The following is a 26,039-nucleotide window of genomic DNA, read 5'->3' as shown; positions in this document are numbered from 1 at the left end:
GGTCCAGATCTGCAGGATGGAGGTTGGATTTTCAGCTGCCTTGTGCTGCTAAAGTGCTGGTGATGTGAGGATTGCTCCAACATGCTGATTTATGCCACCTGTGATGTGGCTGTGAGGTATGGATCCTCACACAGGTTACTGGCCTGAATTCCTGCACATCAGCTGAGCTGCAGTGACTGTCCCTGACTGCTGGGTGAAAAGAAAATGCGACTCATTTTAATCTCCTTTCATAGCAGTCTAAACTGTGCTAGACGATATCACTCTTTCTATAAGAGTGTTTCCATAGATGTTTACGGTACCTTGGAAATGTCATCAATTAGGTGTCTGTATGAGCCTCTTCTATCTTCATAATTACTGAATCTCTAAAAATTGTTTCCCTCTAGTCATGTCAATGTTTCTAGATTTGGCAAAAGTGGGAATGAAACAAATAGGATCAGACACAAGGAACTGAAATAAGATTTTCTTCCAACTAACTCCCCAATCCGGGAATTTTAAAATCCAACAATATAGATAGAAACGTATTGATTGTCCTAAGTACTTCCAAACCTCAGCGGGTTTACTAATGTGACTCTGTGCCTAATAATCTGAAGCATATTTGCTGCTTTGTGCTCAAGAAGTGGGCTGTTGAATGGGATTACATGCTTGCTTGCAGTATGTTGCTCAGCCTTTAGATGTCTCCTGCTGCTGAATGCAGTTTGGAAAGGGCACTCCACGGTTAATAAGAAAAAGAAAGAGCGTAAGTTTTGTGGAAGCCTCTCCCTGTTACCTTTAATGAGTAGCTTCAATTTTTTATTTTTTTTTTTTAGAAAAATCTCTAATTCCATAAGCATGGCAGCTAACAAGGGTGGGTAGTTATGCTTCTAGTTTCCAAATCATTTCACGCATTTCTTCTTAAAGCAGCTTTTTTTTGAATTTTGAAGCTTACAATTAAGTCTAAATATAACACTTCAAGTAAAGTAGATATGTATTTCTGAAGTTGGAACACACAGAAAGTGATTCATGATCATAGAATAGCAAAGATGTTTTTTAACATTAGATTAATTTATGCTCTAGAAGAAATGTCATTGACATGCTGGAAGTGACTTTAGAATTTGCCTCTTTAATAAGTACATACATAAAAATGATTAATAAGTACATACATAAAAATGATTTCATATGCATAAGCTTTTCCTCTCAAATACTCCAACAGCATTTTGCAGATGGATGTACTAACTAGGGCCAGTGAAAAATCTAACATTCAAATGCAACCTGAGAAGTGCTAAGTTTCAGAAAAATTTGCAGATATTTTAAAAACTGAAGGATTGCTGCAGCAATTGTTTTAAAATGAAGTGCTTTTTATTTTCCTGTCTTGTCTGGTTTGTGTAAAACTATTCCCACCAAAAATACATATTCCTTTTTCTACAAAAAATTCTTGACAATCTGTTGTTTGACTATTTTCTCTCCCACCTGCCCCACCCCCTCCGAAATACACTCAATATGAGCTGATGTAAATCTGATAATGTTGAATATGGCAGTAGCTAAACAGTGGGTGACTGCATCACATGGATTTGACTCTGGGAGTCAAGGCTATGAAGTAAGTCAAAATTGGAGGAAACTTAGAAAACTGTGGTTCAGAGGGTTAAATTCTGTTTGGGAGAGGAAGGCTTATGCCCTGCTTCTTTCAATTAGTACACTGCTGTTCTGATTATCAGGATTAATGGTCTTGACTTTTAGCTCTCAAAGGGCAATGTCTCCAGTGCAATTCATTTCTCCTACCAAATAGTTGGTTTAGAAGCCATTAAATTACCTTCAGTATCTCCAGTGTTGCTAGAAGCAGCTATGATTGAAGTTGGTGGATAGTTTCTGGTTGGAATTGATTAGGTAGTTTCTTCATCCTACTACATTTTTGGAAATTCAAAAGCTTTCTGCTTTGAGAACTTTCTGGATGTATTGGTGACAGAATGACCAGTGTAACTTGGTGGAAAGAAGTGTGTGTAATGGGTAGGCGAGGAAGTTCCCTGCTGCAAACCATTGCAGAATGTGTGACCAGAGCCAGTGAGGCTTTAGGTCGAAGGCTTCGGCTGCCACGTGGATCTTGGCTTCAGTGTCCCCCATATATGATGTGCTTGTGAGGATGTAGTTTCTGTGCCTCTTCTTCTCAGACTCTTTTCCTTATATGGAGAATTAGACAATCTCTATGCTGATTCCACAGGCCAGTAGTTGAAGTATTTGCTTGCACAAAAAAAATGTCAAAGGTCCAGGTCTGAAACAGATACAGATGAGACCTCATCACAGATTGCCCTCACATTCACCCACTGGTAGATTGAGGTGTGTTGGTTTTCGTGCATGTCCATGTCTACACACTGAACAGAAATCCCACCCTTGTCAAGTTAAAGTTCTTCTAATAAGAAAAAAAGTTTGAACGGACAATTTCTTGTGAAGTACAGGTTTTGACTCAAAAATTCATTCCCTGCTTTAGTTTTAACTCTGCTTAGCTTTTGAGATCTGATTCAGTCAAAGTACATACTGACATGGCTGCAAGCACAATATACTCTGGGGCAAATCTCAGTGTATAAAAGAAAGGGAAAAGAAATTAATTTTCTTGTCAGTAGGCTTCCTGGAACACGTTAGTATTTAAAACACAACATTGTTTGTAATAATTTTTTTATCCTCAGGCTCCTAAACTCTGGAGGCCTTCAGAGACACTGCACAGCACTCTTTGATAAGAGACGCCTCCTTAGAGCTTTAGCCTGGGTTCCTCCTACTTCTCATTTCCATTACTAAGTAAAATAAAAAGAAGGGGGCAAATCCAACCACCGCATTCCAGAGAGGATGTAGTACGAGAAAGTTTTTATGGTGAAGCCTTTTCACAACTTTTTTAACTGGGCCCAGTTAGGATAGAGAATAGTTGGTCTTACTCAAAAAGTAGCTAAATTTATTTCCCCTTTATGCTAGCATTCAATATGGAAGAAGCCATTAGGCTCCCAGAGAATAAAGAGAATAGAAATAAGACTGTAGTACACCTGAATAATTGTATAAATTCAGCATTGTGTTCTTGGGTATGTCGTGGGTTTGCATGGCGAGTTTTTAGTAGTGGGTGGGGGCTACAGGTGTGGATTCTGTGAGAAGATTCCAGAAGCTTCCCCCATGTCCAGTGGAGCCAATGCCAGCCGGCTCCAAGATGGACCTGCCACTGGCCAGGGCCAAACCTGTCAGCAATGGTGGTAGTGGCTCTGGGATAACATATTAAGGGGGGGGGGGAGGTGGGGAGAAGAAAAAAAAAAACAAAACAAAAACAAGGAAAAAACCCCTGCACTAATGAGAGAGAGGATTTGAGACTATGTGAGAGAACAGCTCTGCAGCCCCCCAGGTCGGTGCAGGAGGCCGGAGGGGCTCCAGGTGCCGGAGCAGGGATTCCCCAGCAGCCCATGGTGGAGCCCATGGCCGGGCAGGCTGTGTCCTCTGCCCATGGAGGAGAGATCCCCCCTCAGCCCATGGAGGCCCATGCTGGAGTAGATCTCCCCCTCCCCCCCTCAGCCCATGGAGGCCCACGGTGGAGCAGATCCCCCCCACAGCCCATGGAGGCCCACGGTGGAGCAGACCCCCCCCTCAGCCCGTGGAGGCCCACGGTGGAGCAGATCCCCCCCCCCCCCCCCCCCCAGCCCATGGAGGCCCACGGTGGAGCAGACCCCCCCTCAGCCCGTGGAGGCCCACGGTGGAGCAGATCCCCACCCCGCAGCCCATGGAGGCCCACGGCGGAGGCGATCCCCCCCCCGCAGCCCGGGCAGGGCCCACCCCCGGAGCACAGGGTGCCCGCAGGGGGCTGTGACCCGCGGGCAGCCCGCAGCGAGCAGCTCCTGGCCGGGCCTGTGGCCCCGCGGGGGGGCCGGGCTGGAGCCGGCTGGGCCTGAGGGGCTGCGCCCGCGGGGGGACCCGCACCGGGGCAAAGTGTGATTCTGAACAGGAAGGGTTGGGTCAGGGACTTCTCCAAGGTCCTGAAGTGAACGCGCTAAATTCTGACTCTTAGCTGTGAAGAAAGCTCTGATTTTAAGATGCTAATCCTCACTGGAAGTATAAAGTGTTGGAAATCTTACAGGAGGGACAATTCTTTAAAGGCCTCTGGTCTAAATTTTTAATTCCAAAGGCTTTGGAAGACCTGTTTCTGAATGATTTGAAGGATGTGATTTTTAATAACCTTAAGGAAAATTAAGATCTATTGGGATTGATTTAGATCTAAGTGGTCATTTGTAGAATCACTTAGTTCGGGAAAGACCTTTAAGATCGTGAGGTCCAACCACTAACCCAGGGCTGCCAAGTCCATCACTAAGCCATGCCCCTAAACACCACATTTATATGTTTTTTTAAACACCTCCAGCAATGGGATGGTGATTCCACCACCTCCCTGGGCAGCCTGTTCCAGTGCTTTACAACGTTTTCCATGAAGAAATTTTTCCTGATATCTAATCTAAACCTCCCCTGGCATAACTTGAAGCTGCTTCCTCTTGTCCTGTCACTTGTTGCCTGGGAGAAGAGACCGACCCCCACCCGCCTGCAAGCCCCTGTCAGGGAGCTGTAGAGAGCAGCAAGGTCCCCCCTGAGCCTCCTCCTGGCCAGGCTGAACAGCCCCAGTTCCCTCAGCCGCTCCTCATCAGCCTTGTGCTCCAGCCCCTTCCCCAGCTCCGTTGCCCGTCTCTGGACACGCTCCAGCACCTCTGTGTCCCCCTGGAAGTGAGGGGCCCAAAGCTGAACACGGTGTTCCAGGTGCGGCCTCACCAGTGCCCAGTACAGGGGGACGGGCACTGCCCTGGTCCTGCTGGCCACACTGTCTCTGATACAGGCCAGGATGCTGTCGGCCTTCTTGGCCACCTGGGCACTGCTGGCTCACGTTCAGCCGGCCATCAGCCAGCACCCCCAGGGCCTTTCCTGCCCGGCAGCTTCCCAGCCGCTCTTCCCAGAGCCTGCAGTATAGTGTGGGGTGGTTGCTGTGACCCGGGTGCAGGACCTGGCACTTCTCCTTGTTGAACCTCATGCAATTGGCCTTGGCCCTTTGGTTCTGCCTGTCCAGAATCCCCCTGCAAAGCATTCCTACCCTCCAGTAGATCAGCAACACTCTCCCATCAACTTGGTGTCATCTGCAAGCTTGCTGAGGGTGCACTTGATCCCCTCATCCAGATTCTTGATAAAGATATTAAACAGAACTGGTCTCTGCAATAATCCCTGGGGAACACCACTTGTGCCCAGCTGGATGTAACTCCATTTACTACCACTATTTGGGTTCAACCATCCAGCTGTCAAAGCCATGAGCAGCCAGTTTCTCTGGGAGAATGCTGTGGGAGATGGTGTCAAAGGCTTTACTGAAGTCTAGGTATACACTGTTCACAGCCTTTCCCTCATCCACTAGGTAGGTGATCTTATAGAACGAGATCAGGTTTATCAAGCAGGACCTGCCTTTCATAAACCCACACTGGCTGGGCCTGATCTCCTGACTGTCCTGCACGTGCTGCATGGTGGCACTTGGGATGATCTGCTCCATAACCTTCTGCGGCACTGAGGCCAGGCTGACAGGTCTTAGTTCCCCAGGTCCTCCTTCCTACCCTTCTTGTAGATGGGTGTCCCATTGGCTAACCTCCAGTCTTCTGGAACCTCTTTGGGTTGACAGGACTGTTGAGAAATGATGGAGAGTGGCTTGGCCAGCTCCTCCGCCAGCTCCCTCGGTACCCTCGGGTGGATCCCACCTGGCTCCACAGACTTGTGCACATCTGAGCACAGCAGCAGGTCAGTAACCACCTCCTCCTGGGCTGTGGGGGCTTCATTCTGCTTCTGCTCCCTGTCTTCCAGCTCAGGGGGCTGAGTACCCTGCAGGTAACTCTTCTTGCTATTAAAGACTGAGGCAAAGAGCATGTTAAGTACCTCAGCCTTTTCCTCATCCTTCATGGCAAATGTTCCCACCATCCAATAAAGTATGCAGGTTATCCTTGGCCCTCCTTTTGTTGCTAATGAGTTTGTAAAATCACTTTATGTTTTACAGCAGTGGCCAGCCTGAGCTCTAGCTGGGCTTTTGCCTCTCTAATCTCCCTGCATAACCTTGCGACATCCTTATAGTCCTCCAGAGTTGCCTGCCCCAAATGTGGTAAACTCTCCTTTTAGCCCTGAGTTCTAGCCAAAACTCTTTGTACAGCTAGGCAGGCCTTCTCACCTTCTCTCCTGCCATCTTGTCTTTTGGCACGTGGAGATGGCTTGCTCCTGTGCCTTTAAGACTACATTCTTGAAGAGTGGCCTTCCTTCCTGAATCCCTTGGCTCTTTAGGACTGCCTCCCAAGAGACTCTGTCAACCAGGCTGCTAAACAGACCAAAGTTGGCCCTCTGGAAGTCCAAGGTAGTCTTTCTGCTGACCCCCACCCTTAGTTCTCCAAGAAACAAAACTTCCATTATTTTGTGATTGCTATGCCCGAGATATCCTCTGACCACCACATCACCCACCAGTCTCTCCCTGTTTGTAAACAGCAGGTCCAGCAGAGCATCTCTCCTGCTTGGCTCACTGACCAGCTGTGTCAGGAAGTTATCCACACACTCCAGGAACCTCCTAACTTTTTCCTCTCTTTTGTGTTGTATTTCTAGTGGACATCTGGTAGGTTGAAGTCCCCCATGAGAACTAGGGCTAGTGATCTTGAGACTTCTCCTAGCTGCCTGTAGAATGTTTCATCTGCCTCTTCATCCTGTTGGGTGGTCTATAACAGACTCCCACCAGGATATTCCTGAGGGTATAGAAATAGATTCAATGAGATCTTTTTCTAGCTGTATCTTCTGTAGTTCTTTGATTGTCTCTCATTTCATACTGTATCCTGGGATGTGAAAATATTAGAATAGTCAGGTCTTCTGAGTGATTTTTTTTTTTTCTCATTTGTGTTATGGCAAGGTTAGTAGTGAGAGGCACATTGCTGGAACACGTTACATTGAGATGTTAATCAGCTGGCCTATACAGAAGACACGATCCATGTTACTCATATTACACTGTTGAAGTTATGCCTAACTTTTAATTTGTCTGATTTATTAAGTCTTGATTTTAGAGTGATCTAAAGAGACATTAAATACTAATTTTTAATTACACAAGCAGAGATGAAAGTACTTAAGTATTTAAAGAGTAGCTGGGTTAAATCATTATACTTCTCATGGCAGTTTTATCTCTTCTGCCTTCCTAGTAGCTTTGGCTATGTTGAAAAACTATTGTTGATTCACTTCCCAAGTCTTATCTTATTGAGAAGAGCTTTGCACAGTTCTGAAATACATCTGGAGAGAGAGAGAAGACTTCATGCTTAGGAAAGCTCTGTTTAAGAAAATCACAAAGTTTGATTTTACTTTTGCCCTTAGGATTTCCAGGCCAGCATTCTCAGCCCAAGGCTCCTAAGACTATGGAGAGTATGAGATTTTCTGATGTTACTCATAGTCAAGAAAAGTTAGGGAGTTAAAAGTCAAGTTGGGACTGTGTATTGCTGTCTGAAGTCATAAAAATGAAAAGCTTAAGGGGCTTTTTAGGATTTTGCTATGAGCTCATGACACCAAATAATTGCATTAAGAAAGTGGCAGGAGAACCAGGTGCTTGATGGATACAGTGAGCTGCATCAGGTAAACAGGATTGTTTCATCTTTGGTGTCCTGCAGAAGTGTGAATGAGTGCACATGCTTTGGCTACTGGTTTTCTGCATGATGCTGGACTAGTCATTTAAGCTTGCTGTCTGTAATTCCCTAGCATGCAGAGAACTGAAATCATCCGTTATGTCTTGGACCTTTGGCTAGAAAACAGAGGTTTGAGTTAAATCTTGGCCACATTAAAAGATGTTCCATACTGCTTCCAATGTAATTCTCTTGAAGGAAGTGGGTTTCATCTTTTGATAGATCACCTTTCTTCTTCAAAATGTTGGACAGATAATTACCACAAAGCAAGTTCTATCAGTTCTGGTCTCTTCAGGATCAAATTCCATCCAGGACAATAACAAACTTTTGTTGTCTTCAGCTACAGTTATACTCTAGCTAAATTGTGGCAAGCAATGGGGTTGCCTGGGTAGCAAAGCGAGAAGGACATGGAAGTTTTGGTGTTATCAGCATGTATTGAGTAATGCATTGATTCTGTCCTTACAAGGAAGCACTTCAGGGTTTGACTTAGGGGAAGGTGTAAACAATTGCAAGAGGATAATGTCCCTCCTGAACAGATTCAAGAATGCTTGGCAGCCACAGGCACTCTGAATGGTGGTGCAAACAGTTTATGGACAAGTGTCAGGGCACTAACGAGTATTATATGTGCAGAGATGCCAACAACAGGACTCCAGATATTGATGGAAGAGTCTCTTCTTTTGCAGGTAATGCTCTATTTTTTTTTTTTTTAGAACAAGTAATACTTAAATCAGTAGTGAGAGCAGGACTGGGCTCTAAACATCTAGCCTCCTATCGACCCCAAATTGTGGTGGGTGAGAGAAAGAGAAGGTTTCATCTTGGTGTTATCTCACTCTAGCTTTGTGCCACAGCTAGCTCTCTCGGTTTCCATAGCGTATCTTGTTGACTTGGTCATACACTTCTTCACAGGATTCTGGTCTCTTAGTCTCTTTTTCTGACCGGAAGAAAACCCCATATTTTTGTTTTGTCCGTCAGTCCCTTATCTGTCCAGCTGTAGGAACAGTCAGGCAAGCCTTAGTTGAGCTCAGCCTATGGTTGCTATAATTTGCCTTAAGACTACTTTTCCTTTCAATCCCAGAGCTAGCGGTAAGCAAAAGATCACAGGTGAGGATGAAAGTCCTTGGAAGACTGAAATGGCTTCTTGTCAGTCCACACTAGGCTGCCTTTTTAATGTGGTTTGCACGAGGAAAGCAGGCTGAGACCTCCAAGGTATTAGATCAATCTAAGCCAGCACCGTGCTTGGGGAATATGAATCTCTGCAAATGGTTCTACTGGGGACCAAGAAACTAGCTGCAGATCACATAATGCATCATACATGCACTCTGCTGTTTGCTAACACAGCATTTCACAGGAATGGTGCTTCACTGCCTGACCTCCAGAGAGGCACAAACAGGACAGAGGAGCACTGCACCAAGTGTAACTCAACAGAGACACAAAGCTCCAGCTGCCAGAGAAGATTGCTCATCTTTGCATTACAGCAGAGTGAGATTTGCATTACAAGAAAAGCTCTAGGAAAGAGCAAGCCTCAGTGGCTTCAAAAGCTGTGCTTCCATGGAGCTCCTTATAGTGTTTTCAAAGCAAGTTGTCTTAGGCTATTTCATGGGTGCTTATCAAGCCCAGAGAAAGGTTCTGGAGAAAAAATTTTGCCTAAAATGCTGCCTTTGTTAGTCCTTTGGCAGCAAAAGTCTTGTAAGAATCTCCTTGGAAGGCTTTTCTGGAGACAAAGGAGGCTTTACTATCTCCAAGAAAATGTAGAAATTTCTAAATGATAATATTACCAAATATTTCAGATAGCTCATGTGATTGGAACCTACAAACACACTTTGTAGCAAGCCCCTGTTATGGCAACAATCTATCACGTATTTTTCTCTTTGTGACTTTCTGAGACTGTTTCTGGAGCTTGGTGGGAACCCATCTGCTGGTTGAATCCCTTCTGAGAGACTACAGTGACTTGTTTTATGTGCCCAGGCTTTTGACGACTACTAATGGTCAGACAGCAGGGAGTTAAGAGCAGAATGGTGAGGAGGGTGCAGAGGAAAGGTTTTTCACCCTGTGTTCCTGAGGTTGTCTTAATTAAAGCATAAAGGGCAAGCAGGCTTTTTATCCTCTTATGCACATTGAAAACAATTGCTTGTATGTGTCAAAAACATTTCATTTCCTTCATGGCCTTCTCTGTGTATTGATTTACTCAATTAGTAGTGCATGACATGTTTCTCTTTTTAACAAAACTGTGTGGGATTTTTGACATTTAAAGGTTTGGACAATGCACATGAAACACACATACTGCTTAAGACAGTCTTTGGTATAGAAATCCCCAGGCTTTTTTTCACCAAATACTTACAGCTTCTACAAAGCACTCCACCCTTATCTTCTTTGCAAAGTATTTATGGCGACAGAAACATTGTTTCCTGTAATTGATGAGACCCTTATAACACCACTAGCTGCAAGGAAATTAATGAATTATATAGAGAAAGAAAAAAACCCTCAACTTTAGTTGTGTTTTTCTGAAGTGTTGACATCAAATACTAGACTTCAAATGAAGAGAAACAAAGCCCCTAATGTCTTGGTTTTTTGAAAGATATAATGATCTCTCCCTCTCTAACACGCAGTTTATTTTTGGTCACCTTCAAAGCTCTTGTTTCCTTTGCTCCTGGTAATGGGAGGATGTGCCCCTGAAATATGTCTGTATGGAACAAGGCTGGAGTTTGAACTGAATGTTTTAAGAAGGATAATCAAACACTTGTGCTGCGTGCTGCTGTGTTTTTCCCACTGCTGACTGTGAGCCAGAGACACTGCTTGATCAGAGCAAGAGGGCTGAGGTCTGGCCTGCTTGCTGACTTACTGACTATGCTGCCATGTTGACTACCGTATCATCACTTTGTGCCTCAGTTTTCTCGTGTGTTGTTGGGCTACGATTTGCCCGTTTTCCAGCCAGATTCCAGAGGAGCTTTCTGGGCTTTTCTCTTTCATTGCCCGGAGCTTGATGTTTTATAGGATTAACACTGTTACAAACTGGAATGGGTGAAAAATTTGAAGAAGCTGTAACAAATGTTGGTCACTCACTTTTCTGTTTCCTATGTTGCCTTGCCATACAGGTTGCTGACTTGGAAACTCATGTTAGTGGAGGAATGGAGCGTGGACTTTTCTGCTTTGAAATGGCTGGTCTCTATCAGACTAAAGCAGAACCTAATACAGCTCTTAGCAATATGAGGGCTGCGATATTGCTCGTTATAGGAAGCCATGCTGACACTTGTCAGCTTGGAATAACTCAACAGGGCTGGCCCAATGTAGTTAAAAGTCTATCTGACTCACTAAGCAAATTTTGCCTCAAGGTTAAAGTGCCGAACTCCAGCAGAATTTAAATATCTTTTTGTGGCCATCTTTGAAAGTATCAGTCTCAGTGACCTGCTGGGTAGCTTACATTTATTGTACATTGTTTTACCTGTCCTTCTGTTTTAATTTTTTTTAAATAAGCTAGGCTGATACTCATAAGAAACTAGGTATCTAATTTCTTGAAAGAGACATTCTGATCAGTGATTTAAACATTTTCCTTTGAAAGAGGGGCAAAAATTCCACGTTTTAAATTTAGTAAACCTTTGTTAAACACAGCACAAAAATACAGGTGTTGGGAGAACTTAGCTAGTCCAATTTGAGTCCTGTAGGTATCATAAGATGTCTGTTTATTTCAGGTTGGTCTATACCTGGATTGCTAGTTCCTGATTTGCTCAAGTGTTTAGTCAGAATTTGAGGTCTTAAAGGTTGTTTACATTAGGTGAAGAAAATGCTGGTGGGACCAACCACTTTCCTGATGCAATTGCATTCATCCACAGTGGCTGTGTGCAAGCCGCTCCTTCAGCTAGCAGTCTGCCCCAAAGCTCCCTCTTCCTTTTGGCATACGTACTCACTTGTAGAGCCTCCCATGCACGAATATACAGTCAGTCTAGCTTCCGAGGCATGACTTCCCTGTCTTTCACTAAACAAAGGGACATTTCATGGTTCCCTCATTCCACCTAAATGAAAGAAAAGTACCAAACCAGTCTCCTAGGAAGTAATGTGAACACCTACAGATCAAAACAAGAGGGCAGTGAAACAAAGGATCTCAAATATAACCATATTTTTGACCTTGGCATATAGAAAGTTATTTAATTCTAAGACTTTGTATAGGCAACGTATTAAAAAATATTATTTTTCTTCTCACTCAGAATAAATACACTTTATCTCATCCATTTTTAATGTACCCCTGCTTTTTGTCACAATGTGCTGAACGATATGTGGTCCACAGGAGGACAGAGTGCTGTTGTCATATGAGCTAGGAAGGAGCCCTGAGATTAAATTATACAGTTAGAGCTGTTGCTGACTGCGGATTGATTTCTGACAGTTTGCTAAGGAAAGGAACAGATTTATTGAGATGTATTAAACCCTTCATCCCTATCTTCCCCCTGTGTTCTTTGAAAGGGTGGTCCCCTTATGACTGCAGAAAGACAGCACTGTGAAATAAGGGTGTTTGGTGTATGAGGTAGGTAGGTGCCCCAGCTGTCCACCTGGTAGCAGCAGAGCTGCCTGGCTGGGTTCCCCTTGTTCTGCACATCCCACTGCTCAAGGGAGCTCCCTTGTGAATTTGAATGCTAGCAGCTACCAGTTTAAAGTAGAAGGCCTCAAATCCTATACCTGTATAGCAGGACTGTGGTCTGTATGCAAGATTAAAGTCGCCTCAGGCATTTTACAAGGGCCATCTCCTAAACTGCTGTCGCTTTTTGAGAGTCACTGGGTCTATCTGATTTATGACTAGGATTATATATATAATATATAACGTAATATAATATATATACGATTTATGAATAAGATCCAACCTATTCTGTCATCTGAGGACTTTTCTAGCCTGGTGAATGTTCAGAATATGGTAAATTCATACAGAAACCCATGAACTACTTCACCAGAGCGAGTCATGTTCAAAACCCCAAACTGTCCCCTCTTTAACTGGCAGATCTGATATAACACAATGACCCTGGTGCTCTTGGAAAGCTTCACTCAGTCTTCTGCTAAAGGCAACTGACTATTCGCTCTGCAGCATAATTGCCCTATTTCAAGGCTAGAGCTACCTTCCCTTGGGACAGATTTCACCTTTGCCTAGCTGAGCATGTGTAGGAGTGATCCACAGGAGCACATGGAAAGCAATTTAAAGCAGAAAATTCCCTGCTGCTTTTGGAAGCTGTTAAATCAAGTAGCTCTGGAGTGAAGAGAGGGTACAATGCAAGAAATTCTCCCATTCTGAATAGGCTTTCTGTTATTGTGAGCTGACGTGGCTATTTTCCTCCAACACTAAATTCTTCCAGTATAAATTTTTCAACAAGGATTTTGTGTTTCCTTAACAGCAATGATAACCCCCCATGATAAAGGTGGGAATTTTGATGAATATGCTGTTATTTTGTAGTGTGGTACTTCCTCTAGCTTAATACATCTAGGAAATAAAAGAGGTGTGGATACAGAGGACTAACATCTTCCCCCACTTGTTTGGAACTGATTGATAGGAAGGCTACATCTGGCTGTATATTCTGTCTGGAATGACAGAAATAGGTCATGAGACTGAGTGAAGTTAATAAATGATAAAGGGTGCTGGAAAAATTTCTGCATGTCTCCTCCCCAGCAAAAGAGCTTTGGTTCAGGCAGTAAACCCTGTCTGATTTGCCTTTGACTGCAGTGAGCTGTGATGATGCTTGACCTACAGAATCAGACAGCTTATGCTATAGAAATGGAGGTCTTTGCTCTGGAGTCTGCTGTCAGGTCCAGTGGAAGTGGTCCTTAGACACTGTTATGGTGAACTCTTTCCATCACTTCAGAGTGGTTAAAAATGTCTCCATTAGTTGAAGGCTTTAGCATCCTTCAGGGTTGTTTGCGCAGCTGAGATTCTGCTTGCTTTTAGTTTTTCACAATGCCAAGTAAACTACACCTGGGTAAAACACTCCTCAGTTTAAAAAACCTGGCTTTCTAGGCCTCTGTTTTGCTGCTTAGTGCACATGAAGCAAAGCCACAGAGCTGATTGTATTCATGGCCTGGTGGGTTTAATTAGTTTTGTTTTCTGGGAATCTTGGAGCATTTTTACCAGCATGAATTAACTTGCTCTGCTCTCTGAGATGTGTAACTGTTTCTGTTGAGCAGCTTAGGAGAAATACCCCAACAGTTTGAAAACAGCCATTCCTGGAGGATCGGGTTTGGGTTGGTTAATGCTGTTCATCTGTGATCAATATGGTAGACATGATATGATAGACATAGATAGACAGAGATATGATAGACAGCGTTTTGCAAGTGAGTATAGTCTGCGCTACTTCTAGAAGGCTGTAGAAATCTGGATTTTTTTGTTTGATGTATTTTACATAAAATTCACAGGCAACTTAATAGATATTAAACCAATAAAGCTCTGTGCAAATGAAATATCATAAATTCCTCCCAACTTTAATAGACAAATCATCTTTGGATTTTTAATTTTGTATTTTGCTAGCTGATAGCACTTATTACAGATGTCTCTGCTCTAAAACTGAACAGGAAAATATTTTCTCTCAATTATTTTTAGTCACACTTTAAGTTTCAATTTGTAAACAGTTCATAAACAATTTGTTTTAATTAAATGGTTATTAAAATGTTATCTTCCTATCCAGCAGATCAAAAGGACCTTCTTCAGTGGTGTGCATAGCCAGCTGTAACACACAATGTCCATGTTCATAATAGGCTTGTGCTGTCCATGGCTCAGCTGTGGTTTGCTGGTGGCTAAAGCCCACAGCAAAGATACAAGATAAAATCTGACTTTTGTTCCCTCGCCTATATTGCTGGCCTCCTGACTTTGCCATATTTTTCCCCATTTTAATTTCTGAGACAATCATATTAATTAACCCTTTATAAAGAAAGCATTACTTGAGAACTAAGGATTATTACAATAAATTATATATGTAACATTAACAAATACAGTATGATCTTAATCTTAATTAATTTTATGTTTCTCACACAGTCATTTCTCTCTCTGTAATCCTTCTAGTTTCAACCATTAGTATACTTACTCAAGTCATCAGTATTTTGCGATATGGCAGAGGGATTAGCTTGGACAACTCCTAGCTACCAGTCAGTTGAAAAAGACAGGTACAATATCTAAATTAAGCCCTACAGTAGCTTCTTACTCATCATTCTTTTGATTTTAGACACCACAGTAGAACTCCAAGAACTTCTTTGGTTCCAGAGGAGGTACAAGAAACTCATGCCACAGCAAGGAAATGAAACTGGACTTCTCAGGTCCTTGGCTGATGGGCTAATAACTGGGAACTTGCACGTATTTGTGTCAACAACCAGCTTTGGTTTCTGTTTTCTGTCTTACAGATAGGAAAATGGGAGGCTTACAAAGCAAAATTAATTGCCAAAAAAACCTTAAGATATCAGTGGCAGAGCTGGCACCAGCTGCCAGCCACAGAGAGCTTTCAGTGCGAGATGTTGCCCTGCTGTTTTTAAACATGAGCGACTGAAACTCCTCTGAGCTTAGCGCACCTTTCCCTCTTGTCTCCATTATGTGCACCTTCCCGCTGTAACTGCTACACGAATTGTCAGCCTGACCTCTCCCAGAAGCTGCTCTATTTGGAGGATGATGTTTTAAAGAAAAAAAACCCAGCTTGTAAATTCATGCCTGCAAAGCCTTTGGAAACAATAGTGGAGTGATACCTGCCCACCTGTCTTCCAGACTCACAAACCAGGTAGCTTGTCGTGAGGAGCCCACGTGTTTGTGTGTGTGCTCACTCTTCTGTGTACCCCAAACCCAAGCTGTAGTTGCACCTTTGAAATCACTCTCACAGGAGGTGTCTTAACTTTCAGGAAGTTGTACCAGGAACAGCAGAAGGTATGAACACTGTTCTCCAGCATGGCTGTGACTGTCTCTTTCTGCCTTTTCCATCCATGTGACTGGGGCCAGGGAGAGGAAGGGCTGAATTTTCTGATGTCTAATAGAAAACCCTTCCCAGGAGGATACATTAATTTGGGGATCTACCCTCTGTCCTATTATTTGTACTGAAACCCCTTTGAGGGAGCTCATCTTTCTGAAGCCTTCGCTGGTTCATGAAACTAGAAAATGACCAATTAATCCAACAGCAACAGGGTGGCAGGAGGGACAGCTGGCCAGGCACTCCCTAAGGGATTTCCAAATTGTAAAGAGCATGTCAGAGAGCGTATGGTGTGGGTGAGTTAATACCATTAACCTGTACTGCCCAGAGTAAGATTTGGATGCAGACAATACTTTTAGAACCAGGGAATGTTCTTCTCCAGATACATTGATATTGGACTGTGCACTTAGAGTGGAGATACCGGGGTTTACTGTAGCTGCCTTTGCTTGATGCTTGGGTTGCTGCAATGCACTTGTTGCAGAGGTGTTACAATAAATTGAACTGAATTCCTGAGAGCCTCTGCTTACTGGGATGACATGAAAGTCAACCGTGGCTGTTATCTCAGGAGATGTATGTGGGAAGATGTTTGTCTGTACGCTTTTACTGGTTTGCTTTGAATTAAGCACGATAATTCAGTTCATTTTGCTAAAAGCAGAACATGTTGCAGCACTGCTTTAACTTGAGAGATAATAAGGTAGCTCTCAACAGTGATTAATTGGGAGGTCCCTTCTCTGCCAGAGCAGTCTTTTGCTGTGCTGCTCTGGCTGCCTTGCTCCAGAGGAGTCCTCACTGGACTGTTAGTCTAACTCTTCTGCTCTTGGGGTAAAGCACCAGATGGCGAGGAGTTTGCTTTTGTGAGTAATATTGCTGGAAATACTGGAATGCTAGGAGGCAGAAAGGACTTAGTGGGAATATATTAAACACATGTCTAAACCTTCCCCTTAAAGGTAGGGGTTTGGTTATGGTCTAAGTAGTTACTCAGTTAATTCAACTAAGGCACTATGTAGATGGCAGGAGCATTGGCTTTGGTGGTATTTATAGACTAGTCCTAATATTCAATGGATGCGATGAAAGTGAGGCCCAACCTCTTCCAAAAATTTGGTCCTGCTAATCTTTTAAGAGGGACTTGTGCTTAAGCACAATGACACAGATATCATTGTAAGAATTCTATTCATGCCTATATGTTCACTCTGCAACTGACATCGAAGATGGACCAGGCTGTGCATGTAATCAGCTCATGGGTTTTGAAAAGAGTTGTTTAAAAAAGTCAGCGTTTGGTTCTTGGGGTTCTCATACAGAGCAGAAAGGGACATAGTACTTGTGTTATTCTGAGAACTGTTTCTCCAGACTTTCTTCTCAGAGTGCTTTACTGTTCCCTACTCACTTGCTGGGGAATGGAATAACCTTGTGCTAACTAAAAGTATTTTTAAAAATCTTTTTGTCCTCATCTATGTTGTTTTAATGAGGACTCTCTCTCCTTTTCAATTGTTTGTCATTGCTTCATAGTGATACAACTGTTAGTCAGGTGTTAACCAGGGGAACTAGTTCACCATTTTCCTCCTGTACCTTTAGGTTGGCAGGATAAGTAACCTTGTTTGTGATCTTTGATTGCTCCAAACTTCCTACAGCAGCTTCTCCCTTAGCCACTTCTTGCTGTTTTTACCTATGTTACTGCCTTTTTTTTGTTATTAAATTCTGTGTTTAATGGAAGTTCTTTTATTAGCATCACTGAGAACTGAGCTGCTGTACCCTAGGTTAGGGACAGCATTTATTAAAAAAAAAAATTAAAATATATCATCCAAGCAGAAGAAAAGCAACATGTTCACACTCAGAGAACAGAGACAGTTGGCTAACTAGTTTTGCTTGGCACGTGGGGTCCTTCTGCCCGCCACCAGCCTGTACTCTGCCTAGAAATAACAATCTCACTCCCATGTTGCACCCTGATTTGGCTCCCTGGCTTGATTTGGTACAATACTGCTGGAATATCTGACACCACTCTTGAGCCCGTGACATAACATTCCTGTGTGAAATGGCTTTTAATTCCCAGCTCTTGCTGGGCCTGGTCTTTGCTGCCAGCCTATGAGCTTGTATTCTGCAATGCACCACTAAGATCTGTTATTAAATATAGAGCTTTCTGGTTATTGTCCTTCACATAATTATCTTCTGAACTGTTTTTCTTCAGTGTATTTCATAAATGGCATGCCATGAAAGATTAGGAGGACAAGTTTTAATCACTCCCTTACTCCCAGTGATTAACAATCCTGACACTATTGAATTGGTCCAGTTTTACTTCCAGCCGTGTACCCAATGGATAATAAGCACCACTTCTTGATGGCCAAAGCTGCAACTTTTATGATCATACCCTAGAGACGTGCTACTCTTCAGTTTCCTATTAAGAATGACATGGTTATTGTGTGCCAAGTCCGTGTAGCTTCTTGTACTTTCAGAAGACAGGATTTTATGAAGTATCTCAGCAGCTGTGTGTGTCCAGCCAGAGGAAGCAGGAGCTACCGTAGCAATGGTGTTTGCTGGGGCTGGGCACAATGTGTGGAGGTGAACAGTGGGTTCAGATGAACAGTGGAAACTTGTCATGGGGGAAAAAGCTACCAAGCATCCTGCAGCCTAGCAAGAAATGTGGTTTATCTATAGCAGTGTCAGAGCTCCGTAATAATGCTGTGTACTGGTAGTGTGCTCCTAGAGTAAATGTAGCTGTATGGGCTACAGCGCGCCTGTACAAAGAGTAAAGCAGAATTCCAGAAATGCCCTCTTTACTCAATAAGATACTGTTTGCTCTACAGTTTTGGGGGGTTTTTTTGTTACTATTAAGTCAGTCTATGGGACTGGAAAACCATCTCCTCTTCAACAGTAGACACTGCAGCATGGCTGGATCTGCTAGGCAGGCCAGCTACACCAATGTGGCATTAAAGAAATCAATGCAACCTCAACAAGCACATGGCCTCGTCAGCCAATATTGGTTCACTAGTGACATGCTGTCGCATAATCCTCTCCTATTTGGATCAGATGGTTTCTGGACATGATTGATTTCAGTGTTTGCAAGGAAGCATGAAAGAAAGAAAGAATATACATTGTTCTGTGAAAGTTGGTTCTTGAAAGTAAAAATACTTTGAACACCAGAGGGGAGTTCTGTAGCAAACTGGCAGACTTGTGTATCCTTTTCTCATACTGTGAATCTTAATGCTAACTTCTCATAGAATGGTGTGAGTTAGAAGGGACCTTAAAAATCAATTTCTTAAAGAATTTCTTCCTAATAACTAATGTAAATCTACCTTCTTTCATTTTAAAGCTACTCCTGCTTGTCCTATCACTAGATGCCCTTGTAAAAAATCCCTCCCCCAGCTTTCTTGTAGGACTGCTTTAGGTACTGGAAGGCCACAATAAGGTCTCCCCAGAGCCTTCTCTTCTCCAGCTGAACAACCCCAACTCTCAGCCTGTCTTTATAGAAGTGCTCTAGCCCTCTGATCATCTTTGTGGCCCTCCTCTGGACTTGCTTCAACAGGTCCACGTCGTCCCTAAGTTGGAGGCCCCAGAGCTGAACACAGTACCTCAGGTGGGGTCTCAAGAGAACAAAGTAGAGGTGGAGAATCACTTCACTTGACCTGCTGGTCATGTTTCTTTTGATGCAGCCCAGGATATCGTTGTCTTTCTGGGCTGCAAGCACATACTGCTGGGGCATGTTGAGCTTTTCATCCACCAACTTCCCCAGATCTTTCTCAGGGCTGCTCGCAATCCATTCTCTATCCAGCCTGTATTTGTGCTTGGTATTGCACTGACCCAGGTGCAGGACCTTGAACTTGGCCCTGTCAACCACACCACACAACTTGGTGTTGTTGGAAAACTTGTTGAGGGTGCACTCAATGCCATTGCCCATGTTGCAGACAAAGGTGTGAAACAGCACTGGTCCCAGTATTGACCCCTGAAGAATGCCACTCATTGCTGGTCTGCACTCGGACATCAGGCTGTTAACTGCAACTGTTTGAAGGTGACCATCCAGCCAATTCCTTGCCCACCAAGTGGTTCAGTTTAGAGACAAGATGTCGTGAAGGACAGTGTCAATTGCTTTGCGCAAGTCCAGGTAGATGATATCAATTGCTCTTCCCTTAGGAACATGTGACTGAATGGTCAACAAATCCAGTTGCTTCTAGCCATGGCAAATGTTATAGCTATGTGGTCTTCAAGGATGATGGAAGACTCATTCTTCCTTTCCACCACACCTCCACAAAGACTCCAGTTCATTGTCACAAGCTTTTGGTACTATATACACAGTTTTTTTGAACGGCAAAGTACCACAGAACACAGGAGACCTCAAGAGCTTTGCTAAAATTCTACATCCCTGCAAAAGCCAGGAACTGAAAGTGCTCAAAGAACTTCAGGATGAAAGCAACCTCTTATTTAGTGGGGATTCTTTTTGGTAAGGGGCTGAAGGCTGTTAAATCTCAGACTTCCTTTCTGTTTACTTCAGTAGATTCTAAGAAGTTTCTACCTGGATTATTTCAAGTGTTGTGCAGGGCTTGGATTGGTTTAGCAGTTCTTCTCCTGCTTTGTGGCCTGGTACAGTTGGAGGAACATGGAACTTGATCCATTTTCTAGGGTATATTTTTTTGTTCTCAAATTACCTGTCAGTTTCTTAGTTTTGGATTGTGTTTTTGAGGAAACTCCTAATTCAGACTTGTGTAGGCCCTCATCAGGTAAAGGACGTGGATGCAAAATCTATATTGAAAATAGCTTAATGCCTGCCAACTGCCTCCTTCCTTTTAGGCACCTCATTAACAGTCTGGTTCTCATACAAATTATGGTCTGCACCTCTGAATGCTCAGATTTGTGTGAGGGCAAGTTGGGAATTCTGTGGAGTTGGAAAGCAGCTAGTAAGGGAATATAAAATGGAAATATGTTTGTAATTAAGTGTTTCCAGTGTAAGCAGAATCTCAAAAGTGATCACATGCATTCAGTGCAGAATCCTTTTGTATCTGTAACAACTGAAAGAGCCATTGCTTTCTCAGTTCAAGCCCCAGCCCTGGGGCATTCTTTTACTGTATTAAACTCTTCAAAGCAAATAGGAATAGAAACATTACATCTTGGCTTAAAAAATTCATTCAAAATGGGTTTCTATTTGTAAAATATTTAAACATTTGCCTGCAGTCGTAGGAATACAAGTAAAATTGTGCTACTGCATGAAAATGTTATGAACCAGCACAGAAATGGAGGTCTAGATGCAACTGCAGTTTAGTAGATGACTCACGTACGTAACTGTAAATTATTCTCCAGAAGAATTCCTTACTGACAAACACTTTGTTTTATGACAATTCCATAACGGTCACATAGGAAAGAAATGCATAGCTCTATACGCATATATGTAACATTATAATATAAAATATTCTGCAGCAGATTTCTGAACCTGCCAAAACCAGACCAGGGCTTTGCTTTTACCGCACCTCTCTTCACCCTTCCAGCCTCCTGTTTATCCCTTCATCCTTCCACCCAGCCCTGCCTCTTTGACCAGAACTGCAGTTTGCATGCTTTTGCAATGCTACAATTTCTGGTCTCTCGGCTGCCAGCAAATTAAGGCATTTTGTTTTCAGGAAATTATTCTCTGTACTGCTGCCTGAACCCCTCTGCAAAAGTTTCTTTTTGACCTGACTGGTTCTTTTTTCTAGCTGCCTGTTTGCTTGCTACCTAAACATGAATGAACACAAGGGAGCACTAGAGCGTCCTTTTTTTCTTTCTTTTTTTTTTTTTTTTAATAAAAGAAAATAAATCAGCGAGTGGGTAAGTCTGGGGAGTATGCCTGGAAGGCAGCATGATCTGGATGGGAAGCGTGACTGGTGCAGGCAGTTAAAGGCTATTCTTTATCGCTGATCCCCTTCAGATCCTGGTCACTTGGGCCATGCTACTGTCAGCCCTGCCAGCCTTGGTGGGTGCTGGTGGGTGCCAGTGGGTGCGGGGCAGACCGAGCAGAACCCCTTTCCACCGAGGCGTGTGTGTGCATTTGCAGCTGAGGGTAGGAGCTGCAGTGAGCTCTGCAGGGCAAGGAGCAGCACAGAGCCGGGTCTATTAACATATTTACATTGTTCTACAGCCCAAAGAAGTGAAACTATGATGTGCTAAAGCTACTTATCTGTTGCTTGCGACTACTGTGCTACTTCTGTGTAATCAGCCAGAAAACTATCTTAGGAAGCCCTATTTTGCTTCTCTTGATGTTGAGAAGAAAAATCCCATTTACAGCAGTGACATGGAAACAAGAAGGAGCAGATGCTGGTAAAAAACTCATTTGAAAATTATCTTGAACAGGGAGGGCGGGTGCAGAAGGGACTATAGAATAAACTTACCAGGTTTGATTAAGTATGTGACACAAAAAGAGCAGAAAATTAAGAAGTCTTTTAAGAGGAGTGTCTATAGTAAACACTGAAGACTAATTCCTGAGGATGGGGGATGACATTGCGTAAAGGTTTGAAATGTAATCAGTGGGGGTCCTCTACCAGATGCTGCTGGGAGTCTGGTGATTCTTCAGTAATGTTTGTTCATATGGAGGTGCCACAGGACCTTCTTTCCCAACACAGGCAGGGATTCTACATGTGAAGTGGCCGGTGAGCTCCACTGAGCATTATAGCAGGGCACTTTGACCTTCAGCTCCTGCAGCTGCAGACAGAAGGCTTCAGGATGGAGGCAGTGCTGTGTGCAGCTGTTGGGGCTGAGTATGCCCTCGTCTGTTGTTTGTCTCCTAGCAAGTAGCTTGCTCTGGAGTGGGTCACTTATCAGTGTTGTAGGACAGCAGTGAGGCTCCTGGAAGAACAGCTCTTGCTACATACACAGGTCAGCATCCAGGCTGTGTGTGGGATGCTACACTCACCCTTACACGGCTCCAGGAGAGACTTGCTTTCTCAGGAGCCGCAGCACACTGCTGCAGGTCTGTGTTGTGCTGACATTGTTGTTTCTAGCTATGAAAAGAGAGTAAGAAGGAGCCCTGGTGAAGAGAACCAGACCTGAAACCTTCAGCTTGCGTCAATGTAAGCCACAGTCTGCACCTTTTAAATAAAACTCCTGTGTTCTAGGTTCAGCCCCACAGTCCACGATCCCATTAAAGGGGATGTTACCAGGACTGCATCAAAACAGGGCGGTTAGTGAGGATGTATTGCATTCCCATTGCTTGCAGATAATGCAATTCTCCTTGGCATTCTCCAGTCTTCTGTCTGTTCTTTACTTTTGGCTTGAAAGCTTGTAGTTGCTGTTCCTTGACCAGGAGGCAGCATGTGGGCACATATAACCGTGCAGATGCATCAGGGCAACAAAACTGTTACTGTTGTCAATAACAGCCAGCTATCAAGCTTATGGGCTTGAGCAGGGTCCTCTGTTTTGGCTGGGATGGTGGAAGGCTGGGAACCCACGGTGTCCCTCTCCTATCATGCAATCTTTCATGCAGTCTGCAGGCTTGCTGCTGGGTCTGCTGGCTGGCTTGCATGAGGCTTGCACATGGGTGGTTCTCCAGGACTGCGACCCTGGCTTTAAAGAAGCTGGCTGCTGGAACGGTTTTGCCGTTGATGCTTACTGCCACACTCTTGTCTTCTGTGGCGTTCTGGTTTGTCCCAGCAGGCAGCTAACCACCACGCAACCATTCGCTCACTCCTCCCCCAAGTAGGATGGGGGAGAGAATCAGAAAAAAGTTAAAACTTGTGGGTTGAGATAAAGACAGATTATATAGGACATAGAATAGAAAAGGAAGGGAAAAATAATGTTAATGTTAAGAGAACATACAAAACAAGTGATGCACAATGCAATCGCTCACCACCTGCTGACTGATGGCCAGCCAGTCCCTGAGCAGCAGGCTGCCACCCCCCGGCCAACTCCTCCCAGTTGTATTGTTCAGCATGACATAATATGGTATGGAATAACCCTTTGGCCACTTTGGGTCAGTTGTCCTGGATGTGACCCCTCCCAGCTTCTGCGCACCCACAAGCTGAAAAGTCCTTGACTTAATGTAAGCACTGCTCAGCAACAACTAAAACATCAGTGTGTTATCAACATTATTCTCATCCTAAATCCCAAACAGAGCACTCTACCAGGAAGAAAATTAACTCTATCCCAGCCAAAACCAGGACAAGCGGTGCCAAATACACTGATGCCTGCAGAATCGAGTGACTGATTTTAGCCAGATTTACAGCAGCTCAAACAACGTGCTGGGTTCACAATTACACTGTGGCCTGCTGCAAGCTTGAGAGAAGCATTAGCTTTGCTGCGGATCTCTTTTAACTGCGTGAGTATTGTGCCCTTGTATCATCTGCCTGCTCCTGGGAGCAAGGGGCAGTCCAGCTGTATTTTTTTCACTGTCTGTATTGACTTACAGCTAACATTTCTCAAGGCTTTTTAAATACAAGTAAAATGTAACTCCTGGGCCATCTGGGAATACATGTCTGATTTTTCAGGTTTTATCTTTTTCATTGATCCCTTTCCAGTTACTTCAGCCAGAGGTGAGGAAGTGATGTGTGAATGATGGTGTAGCTCTTTTTTGTAACTAGGCTGGATGAAAGGGTCAACTGTTAAGCTGGGATTCTTACAGAAGCCCCAGAAATAGGTTCTCCCTGCTTTTGTGCAGGCAAGACAATTGCTCCAGGGAGAACGCTCTTCAATGCACTGAATTTGCCTTTTTGCTCTTACACTTTTTCCTATCCTCAGACCCCCCTGGAGGGTGAACTGGACAAAGACTACATAAAGGATGTATCCTGTGAGGTCAAACCCATTGCAGATATTTGATATGGCCTCTGCAGTAAGAATTGCTCAACTCAAGTTGCAGGAATGTGACAATAAATGATTCCTGTACAAAGTTTATTTTAAAAGCATTTGAAATTGATTCTGAACTGACTTGAAGTAGAGAATAGAAGAGGAGAATAACTGACATTTAGTTTCATCTGATATGGGTCTTCAGGTCATCATGACACAGTAAATGGACGTGTAATTAAGTGGTGAACACTAGAAGAACTGTCCTGCCTAACTGTCCTTAGTTGTCAGTGATGTTTTAGCATTGCTTGTAGTTACTCTGTTTATTTTTAGATAATCATACCTCAGGCTGATAAAAGGTCCAGTGACTTGGTGGGCCAGTTGGTGGGAGGATATACATCTTTCAAGGTGCAGGCTGAAGAGGAAATGAAAGTTTTTCTAAATGCTTTCAGGAAACATTTCCAGGATATCGTTATGCCATCTAGAACTGTTATCCTTCTTACATATACTTCTAATTCAAAGGAAGAAGGTACCAATAAATGGGCAAAAAGGTTACCATTTGGTGATAACTTCCAGGTTTGTTTGGTTAGCCAGGTAGCACACTCTCTGGACTATGTTTTGCATAAAACCATCATTTCAAATCTAGGAAACACAACTGCCAGGCTGTGGTGACACAAGTCGAGGCGGACTTAAAAGAAACACTATGTCTGCGTGGCTGGGTTTGGACAAAATGGCCTTTATTGTTTATACAAACTATTTATATATCTTAGACAGTGCGGGTGTCAGACTCTGATAGGCTTTTGTGTCCTTCTTCTTGCTTGCTATTTGCTGTTGCTGTAGGTGCCCGTATGCTGCGGTTCTAAGTTCCGATTCTTCACATCCTGTTTACATACCTGACAATTTGTGGCAGTCTTAAAGGTACACAGCTAAGTCTTTGAAGTCAAGTAACTTATCTGCAGACCCGCTGCAGACCCCAACAATTCCCCCTTTTTGTTTTTTGAACAGCTAGTACTAGGTTTGTCATGTTCTGCAGGGCCCTTGCAAATATGACGGCAACCAAGGCAATAGCAAACAAACAATACTGCCAATTGAGTGAATTGATGCCAAAATGGCTGACATTTTCTCAGATCTTGGTAACATGTTGCTGCAATGGGGTGCCTAAAATCCATGCAGCACATACCATCAAAATCCTCACAGCCATGTTCTTGAGCCAACAACAAAAACCAATAGTTGCTCTGTTTTGTATATAATGGTGGCAAATTTGACTTGCATTCTTAACTGCCTAACAAACAAGGTATCGACATTCAAAGTGCAAACAATATTGACTTCTTTTGGGTTAACATTATACAGAGGTAATCAATTATCGAAAATATCAAGACTTTCGGTAAGATTCTTCATTCCCTGCATACATTCACTTTTTTGCGACAATGTCTGCAAGTCAGTTTCAAGGAAGGGCACACCAAACAAGGACTGGTTCAGTAAGGAGGCCACACGTTAGTTGTTGGGTTGACTGCTGGCAGCGACGCTCCGACGATCCGGCACGCTAAGCTCAGGCCGTACACAGCAAGCAGGCATCCATCATGGACCTTCACCTGTGGAAACACAAGCATAACCTCTCCCCCAAGTTAATAATTCATGCGGTCCCGACCAATGCCCGGTACGAGGGTCTTTCATGTGTACTAAGACACCTTCATGCTTTCTGTAATCGTGCCTCTGGGGTCATTCCCTTCATTCCCCTTTTTTTTTATTTTTT

Source organism: Falco cherrug, chromosome 9, assembly GCF_023634085.1.
Source record: "Falco cherrug isolate bFalChe1 chromosome 9, bFalChe1.pri, whole genome shotgun sequence".
Lineage (NCBI taxonomy): Eukaryota > Metazoa > Chordata > Aves > Falconiformes > Falconidae > Falco > Falco cherrug.
The sequence above is the reverse complement of the archived record's forward strand: the minus strand, read 5'-3'. Positions refer to the sequence as shown.